This window comes from Rhinolophus sinicus, linkage group LG09, assembly GCF_036562045.2.
Source record: "Rhinolophus sinicus isolate RSC01 linkage group LG09, ASM3656204v1, whole genome shotgun sequence".
Classification (NCBI taxonomy): domain Eukaryota; kingdom Metazoa; phylum Chordata; class Mammalia; order Chiroptera; family Rhinolophidae; genus Rhinolophus; species Rhinolophus sinicus.
Genome location: NC_133758.1, coordinates 43,985,093 through 43,993,838, shown reverse-complemented (window position 1 = coordinate 43,993,838; position 8,746 = coordinate 43,985,093). Strand labels below are relative to the sequence as shown.

The 8,746-nt window shown below is 35.0% G+C and overlaps 1 pseudogene; it reads right to left on the bottom strand.

The window, feature by feature from the left end:
- Positions 1–7,000: 7,000 nt before the first annotated feature.
- On the bottom strand, positions 7,001–7,853 carry LOC109433839 (nuclear receptor-binding factor 2; annotated as a pseudogene).
- Positions 7,854–8,746: the final 893 nt, after the last annotated feature.

The following is an 8,746-nucleotide window of genomic DNA, read 5'->3' as shown; positions in this document are numbered from 1 at the left end:
CTGTGTTCAATTATGGACTGGTCTGAGTATATAAAGATTTGTATAGGGCAGCCAGATGGCTCAGTTGGTTAGTATGCAAGCTCTTAACAACAGGGTTGCAGGTTTGATTCCCACATGGGCCCGTGAGCTGCGCCCTCCACAACTAGAGTGAAGGCAGTAATCTGCCACTGAGCATCCAGAGGGGTGGCCGGATGGCTCAGTTTGTTAGAGAATGAGCTCTAAACAAGGTTGCTGGTTCAATTCCCACATGGAATGGTGGGCTGGGCCCCCTGCAACTAAGATTGAAAAATGGTCACTGGACTTGGAGTTGAGCTGCACCCTCCACAACTAGATTGAAGAACAACGACTTGGAGCTGATTGGCCCTGGAAAAACACACTGTTCCCCAACAAAATTATAAATAAATAAATAAATAAATAAATAAATACATACATACATACATACATACATACATACATACATACATACATACATAAAAACCTCCAAACCAGGTATTTACTTAAATAAACAAAACAAAGATTTGTATAAAAATTAATTTAACAGTAATTCAATAAATCTTTACCTTCTAAAGCTCTATTTAATTTTATGACCATTTAAAATAATATTATTTACATGTTTTATTAATATACCACAGCATAAATTGAAGTGTTTAAATTTTGCTAGAGCACTAACAATTAAAATTATAGATATTTTCTTTGCTTTATTGTACATTAATTAAAATATATCAGTGTCATATTTTAATAATGGATCTCATTCATTATGTTTAATCTTAGAGAGAGATCACTGCTTCGATTTAATTGTTTACTTAAAATATTATAGTAACAACCCAGTTTTTGTATCTGATTTTCTAGTATTTGATAACTCCCTCAATTACTTGCTTTAGAAACTTTCTGGAAACTGCCATGTAGTTTGATGTCGTAAAAATACAAAGGTTAATTTGCTCAATTGCTGAGGCTTTAATTACAACACATCAGTTATTTAGACTGTGACATTTCCTGTAAATTCCTCTAATTAGGAAACCCTTAGAGATTCCTATGAAAGGAGATGAAATCACCAGAATTTGCTGGCAGAGATAGATAATTTTCCTCTTACCAAATGAGCTCAAAACATCATAAACATTTGGAAAAACTAAAGAATTATCTTACAGTTAAAATGCTGAGTGATGTGACCTCGAATGCTTTCTGGGTTTGTTTTGATTGCTTTATAGTTAATATTTTGTAGAGAAGGAGAAAGTGCTTGCATTTATATGCAAAAACAAATTGTGATTAAAGAAAGGGAACTCATTAAAAAGTGTGTTACAAGAGAGGATCCATAAATTCTTAAGACTAGAAACTCAGAGTTTATAATCAGTAGGAAAAAAATTACCTTAGATTTTAAAGTTGTGTAATTTAATCACATTTTATTTATTTAATGCTTTACCAAGAGTGGACAAATGTTTGCTTTAACATGTTACATAACTATGTAATGTCAAGAACAAAACAAAAATACAGATTGATAATCAGATCACCTTGAAGAGTTGGGATAAAATGAGATGATTTCAGAACAGAACAAATACCAATGGATTATCTTGTGTATTCCTGAACTAAAATCATGTACTTTGCAGATGGAAATACATTTACCTCTTTTCTAATATTTCTGCCCCTATTTGCTCTCTTAGTTTCATTGGCTAGTTCTTAAAATACCATGTTCAATATTAGTGGCCATAGGGGATATTTTTAAAATCTTGTTTCTTACTTTATTGGCAACGAAAATCAGTAATTTGGAATTTACTGTGTCGTGTGTGTGTGTGTGTGTGTGTGTGTGTGTGTGTGTGTGTGTCATTTGCTTCTATGCCTTAAATTACGTAGTCACCCAACCATAGTGCTGCAGATGGAGAATCAGTCTTAGGAAGGTGGAGTAGATTCCCCAGGGTCCCTGAAACTCAATAGAATAGCTACCATATGAATTTTTTATTTTGTCCATTGTGGTTTTTCACTTCTTTATCCTACCTCAGTTTTCTTCCATGTCCTCAAAGCTTTCTTGAATTTGCCAAATATAAATTCAGGGACTTTAATAATTTCTGCTAAAATTTGAATTGGTTTTAAACTGACACCAATGAGACTTACATTTTCTTATGGCATTCAAATCCTTTTCTCTCATATGTCAACTTGTCACTATTTCTCCAGTGATTTAAATGCAAATAAATGACACCTTTTTATTGATATTTATTTTGACATTGATGCTGACAACTAGGACTTTAGTGGCAGCATTAATATTGATAGCAGCAATATAAAGTCAATGGATGTCTTTGTAATAAAATGTGGATTTCAAGTTTATTTTGAATAAAGGTGATAAGGGAATTTTTGATTTGGGTTCCATAAGAGATTAAAATACACAAAGGATAAATAATAAATGAAATTAAAAATAAACAGGTAAGACAATCCCAGAAAAGCACTGTAGTGGGTTATTTTAAATCAAACATGACCAAAAAGAAAACAAAGAATAATATAGAGAAGGAAAACTAGATGAGAGGAAAAAAAGATAAGTTGCAGAAACAAGGAAAAACAGTCTGGAAACTATACTATTATATTTCCTTTGTCATTTGCTAATTTTCAGATCTAAAGGACAGAAAGGGTAGTAAATCTCAGTGGGCTTCATGTGATATTAATGGCTCAGTTTGTTTTTCTCATGAAACACTAACTGTTCCTCTTCCCTCTCCCTCTTTCTAAGTCTGACAAAGTATTTCCATGTTGCGCTGCAGGAGAGAGACTGTATGAAAAAACAAGACTTGAGAAAACATAATACTTTCATAAAAAATAAAAATATAAATATAAACTTTACAATATTTTTATTCCCTAGAAGAGTCAAATGGTGCTATTTCTATTGGAAGTATAACTGAAATCAACGCTTACAGAAAAGTATCTAAAACAACAAAGCATTCACACAGAAAAACAAAGTTCTGTACTCCATGCCATAAAAATTATACAGAGCTGAAAGAGGTCCAGAGAAAACACACACACAATATATATATATATATATATATATATATATATATATATATATATATATATATATATATATAATTATTCAGGAAATGGATGGGGCTCAGATATATGAGTGCTTCATTCATTGAGCAGACTTTGTTTGAACACTGTAGTAAGCAGAACAGTGCTCCTCTTTACCCCCAAAGATGCCCACATCTTAATCCCCAGAACCTGTGACTATGTTCCCTTACATGGATGGCAAAGGGACTTGGCAGATATGATTAAGTTAAGGATTTTGATTTGGGAGGTTATCCTGGATTTATGTAACAACCAGGATCTTATTGGTAAAAGAGGTAGAGGGATATTTGAGGACACTATACTGGTTTTGAAGACGGGAAGAAACCAGGGGTGAAGGAATGGAGATAGCCTGAAGAAGCTGGAAAAAGCAAGAAAATGGATTCTTCCTGGAGGCTTCAGAAGGAATACAGCCCTGCCAATACTGATTTTTAGCCCAGAAAAATCTATTTTAAATTTCAACCTTCAGAACTATAAGAGAATAAGTTGTGTTGTTTTAAGTCACTAAAGTTGGGGTGAGTTTTTCCTTTATAATAGGAAATACAGGGACCTATAATGACTTGGGCACTGAGGACACGCAGACGACCCAGACAGCATCTGTATATTAAAGAGATCAGAGTGTAAGTGGTGGAGATGTCTATTTAAACAGTGACAAAAACATGAATAATATGCATTATTGTAACAGAATGTGATAGACATACGAGCATGCTCTGATGGTTCGGGATCATAGTAAAGAAAACATCTAGTCTGGCTTGAGACATGAGGTAGGTTTTCTTATGGGAGACAGTCCTCAAGACAAATCTTGAAAGATGAGTAGATAAAAGGGAAACTCATTCCAGGCTAAGAGAACAAATACTTGCAAAAATAAAAACACTGAGCCAGGAAAATACGTACTCAACTGAATATGATTTTTTTTTTTTTAGCATATCTCAGTACTCTAGAAAAAGAAATAAAAGTTTTTTATAACTGGTAGAGGTACTTCATGGAGAATATTATCTTTATTTAAATAGGTTTATGGAATATTCTAATTCTGATGGTGATATGTCAGGAATGTTTACTTCACATGTGCAAATTCATCTAAGCATTTTTGGCATTTTATGCCCTGTAAGATCTGCAAACTAAAAACACAAATAAATTAAGAGGAGTCAAGAGGAAAATGAGAATGACTAGACTTATACTGGAATATCAAGGAAATTAACCATTGAATTATTTGTTCCTATCATTCAACCACTGATTCTCTGTTAAGTCTGCAAATTTCTTGATGGCAAGGATTGTGTTTTAGATCTATTTTAATATTCCTCTGGTCACATAATGCAGTGTTTGCACACAGGATACACAAAAAATACTTTACGAATCAAATCTTTAATGTGTGCAGTCGCTTGTCATATAGTAACCATGATGTGATTTTCTCTGACACATCAAAACAAGTAATGGTTTGAATGGGCTCTCTTAAACTGTTAAACTTAGCACAACCATGTGTTGCAATATACTATTTCCTAATTTCACTAACTGAAATTGAGTGTACAATGAAGTTGTGAAACAGACACAATATGGGAATTATGCTATGTGGTAGTAAGGGCAGCTACAGTTTATTAAGCAATTTTTTTTTTCATCCAGCATCATGTTAAGTATGGGTTGGGCTAGCACCATCACCACTCCCTTCTAAGACACATGTCTTTGGCTTAGAGTTTACCAATGAGAGGAACTCACAGGAGATTTGTAAAATGAAAGTGAAGTAAAAGCCATTATTCTTGGGAGGCGGCTGCCACCAGATGCCTGGGCATACAAGAGATCCACAGTAGCTGCCAACCCACTTTGCCACTGAACTCTGAGACAATTGGTGACATCTTCTCAGAGCGTGGCAAGAATTGCAGCAGCTTCCTGTTGAGACAGAGAAAACCACCTAGTTAGGTCCTCACAACTGAGATCTTCAGTTTCAGCTTTGCTAATTTCAGGAACAACTTCTCTGACCTCTGCTTCCCCAGCATTTCCAGAAGCCCCTAATTATATATATATATATATTAAACTTCTTAGACCTGGATACATAGAATGGCTTCTGTTTTCCTGACTGAACCATGGCCAGCAGCCCTATGTAGTAGGTGCTTTTAAAATGAGAGAATTGAAGTTATTGGACTCGCCCACCCTTCCAAATTTCACAACTGGCAAGCTGCAAACTGTAGAGCTCAAGTAACTCTGACTTCAGTCTCTGCTGTTAACCCTATATCATGTAGTTACATACTGCACTGAGCTTTAAAAAGAAGGCATAAAACATTCTCCATGGGAACGATGCCAAAAAGAAGTTTGAAACAAGCCTAACTACTCAACTAAAAGAATTTTATTTTCAGGAATCAAACTTTTTAGAGGATAGCTATTTAATACTTACTCATACTCAGACTGTCTGAAAATGGTCTTGTTTTATTAACGTATGGTTTAAAGGTCCTTAATTTCCTATTAAGAAGAGTCCACATTCACACACACCACTTCCTTATGAAGAGAAATAAAGCAATCAGGAAAGAAATATATACTTCCACCTCCACATCTATATCTGTATCCACTTTCCTTCATTTTAGCATGGATATCTATCCAGAGCCAAGTCTTAAATCTCATCCTCTCTCACCTCCTAAAGACAGTGTTCCAGAAATTCTCTACTTTCTTTCCCACATAATCTTTTTTGCCCTTTCCAATGGATCATTCTTAGCAACATTCAAACATTCCCTTGACTTCATTTATCTCTCCAGTAACTGAAATGATCATAAGAGTTTTCTTTTTAATTATAAAATAAGTAATAACATATGAAGATTTTTAGTTATTACATCTTTGAATGTCTGGATTAAAAACAATTTGATCCTTTGTATTATCCTTTTTACAATAGATTTATTATTTCATTATTTTAAAATAATTTTTCATTGTTTCCCTTAAGTGACATTGACTTCATATAGTGAACAGAGTGCTGTTATTTTTCTACATCTGAAAAAGTAGTATAAGTCTACAATGGTCTCATCCTTGAAAATTTTTTAGCAGTCACTTTTAAAACTTTTAGGCTTAGTGTATTCTTTTTAGAATTATTTTGAACAGCTGATCGAAACTCTTTAATTGTTATAGAGCTGTGAAGACTTTCCACTTATTCTTTTTGTTTTTTAAACACAATTACTTTATTGATTTCTTACAATCAAATACTGCCAACTAGCATTATTTCCACTCATGCAACATTGAAAACAAAAAGGATATTTCCTTGGTATTTTCAAATGATGCATTATACAATAAACAAACAAAAAAAGTTAGAACTTAAAATACACCCTGATTAATTATGTAAACTGGTAATTTTTTTAAAAAGCGTAACTAATAATTTGGTTCTTCATGAAATGGAAATTTAAATATTTCTTCTGATAGTCTTAAGGTTATTATTATGTTATGAGTAGTGCAAAGTGTGGCACACAGAGTTTCATCTAGAAAGGTGTGTTTTACACACCTCATTAAACAAATGAAATGTGCATAACAAAATGCATACAGTCAATGCATGATAGAAAGCATGTTTGAAATCCAAGGCAGCCTCTCAGGCCATCATATTATTTAGGTTTTGCATTATCATTGATGGCATTATGGATTAATTACACGAAACATACTTTTACACATTTTAGCCCTGAAGATAAAAAAAAAAAAAAAAATAACTAACTGTTGCTTGAAAAAAATTATCCCAGGTAGCCATTTGGTTTGTATCAGGAGAAAGTGAACCTCCGAGGGTCTAGTGTCTGCCAATTCTGGAATCTTTAGCTGCAGTCAGTAAATCAGAAATCTGACATATTTCACAGTGACGGTTCCCCAAGTCCTGGCAGTGCCTTTTCTCCACAGTATGCCAGATGGTGAAGCCTCTCCAGGATTATCCTTGCATGTGGTTTGCCCCCCACCTTTTTCGCTGGATTATCTGTATTATTTCTTCCTTTCACCTCTTCTATGGCCTTCCATTTTAATTATTTGTAAGTCCTTTCAGAATATTCTCAGAGAGCTCCATAAGAGGAAGTTCTGGAGAAGGAAAATCCAAGGAAGGAAGATTGGGTATTGGAATATCCTTGACTTTCCCAGTATTTGCTGCAAACTTCTGCCAGGTTGAAGAGACTGTAGCAGTTTCTGAATGTGGTGGCAAGCTCCATAACTCTGACTTTTCTACAAAATCAGCATCTACATCTAGCTCCTTTTCTACTGGGCCTTTTAGTAGTCTGGCCTTTTCAGCCTTTAGTTGCTTATTTTCTTTTCTTAATCCTTCATTCTGAGCCACAAGGAATTCCACATGCCTCTTCAAACCTGCAATTTTGGTTACCTGCTCCTCTATAATTATGTCATCTTTTGGGGCTTTGCTTTCAATGCGTAGCTCTGTTGGCTCACTCTTCTGCTGAAGTAAAAAGAGTAGTGTGTCTGGATCCTTGTTAAAGACCCCCTGAATTTCAGGCAGGTGTTTCTGGGTGGAAGGGCTGTACTTCTGGGAGAGAAGGATACTCTGGCCCTCTGCATCCTCCATAGAGGGTCTGTGAAATGCCTGAAGCTGGGCAGCTCCATCCTTGTCCGAGCTCAGCTGGGCTTTCAGCCTCCCACTTTGCCCGCTTCCACCTCTCCTGAATGAGGAGGAGCTGCTTCATGTGGCTATCCCTTTGCAGTTTCAGTGACAAAAGAGCCTGCTCAGACTGTGTCAGCTTCATGGCTTCAGAAAGATACTCTGCAGCCTTTTTGTGACAAGAAATAGCCTCTTTATAATTCCCTGCAGCTAATAGACAATCTGCTCTTCTGCTGTGTTGATGAGCCAGGGGTCCTTTCATTACTTCCATAGACTCCGGAATAAGAGGCGGTGAGAGGAAGGGGAGCCACCCTGCGGAAACACATGGGGAACAGCAGGGGAGCGCGAAGGAGCTGCGGATACAGCAGCCCCTCTCCGCACCCCGGGAGCAAGTGGAGGGGGCAGAGGGAAAAATAACACCATTACTTCCTCCTCCGGCACCCCGGGCCCGCCCCCTGTGCTTCTACTTATTCTTAAATCTGTTTTGGTAAATTCTACTTTTCTAGAAATTTGATGATTATTTTGATGTTTTCATTATTGACTCAATACTGTTTAATGTGTCCAATTATATTTTTGATCTCTGATGCATTTTTACTTTTTGTTGATAACTCATATTGTATATTTGTAACATCTTTTTCTTGTTCACGTTTGCCAGAACTTTATCAATCTCACAAGTTTGAAAAACCAAGATATAGCTTTTCTGATCCTCTTTATTGGATTTTTGTTTTCTAGTTCATTTATTTCTGCTAGCTTTATGCTTTCCTTCTACTTTCTTTATGTTTGTTATTTTTCTAACTTCTTAAGATGAACACAAATCATTTTTGGCTCCTTTTCTTTTCTCACTTAGCAATTAAGGATATAAATGCTTCTTATGTACAACTCACTATATTCCAGAATCTCAGAAACGTTACATATTTATTATCTTTCATTTTAAGAATGTTTTTAATTCACATTTGAATTCTTACTTAACTAATAGGTGCACTTAGAATTGTATTTCTAAAGTCCAATTTTCAAATTTATCTTTTTGTTACTAACTTTAGCTTAATTGCATGGATTCAAAATAATGTAGTATGCATGATTCTTTTAAAATTTTGAAATTTACTTTACCCCTAAAACATAGCCCAATTTTTTTAAATGTGCCACATAAACCTGAAAGACTCTCTA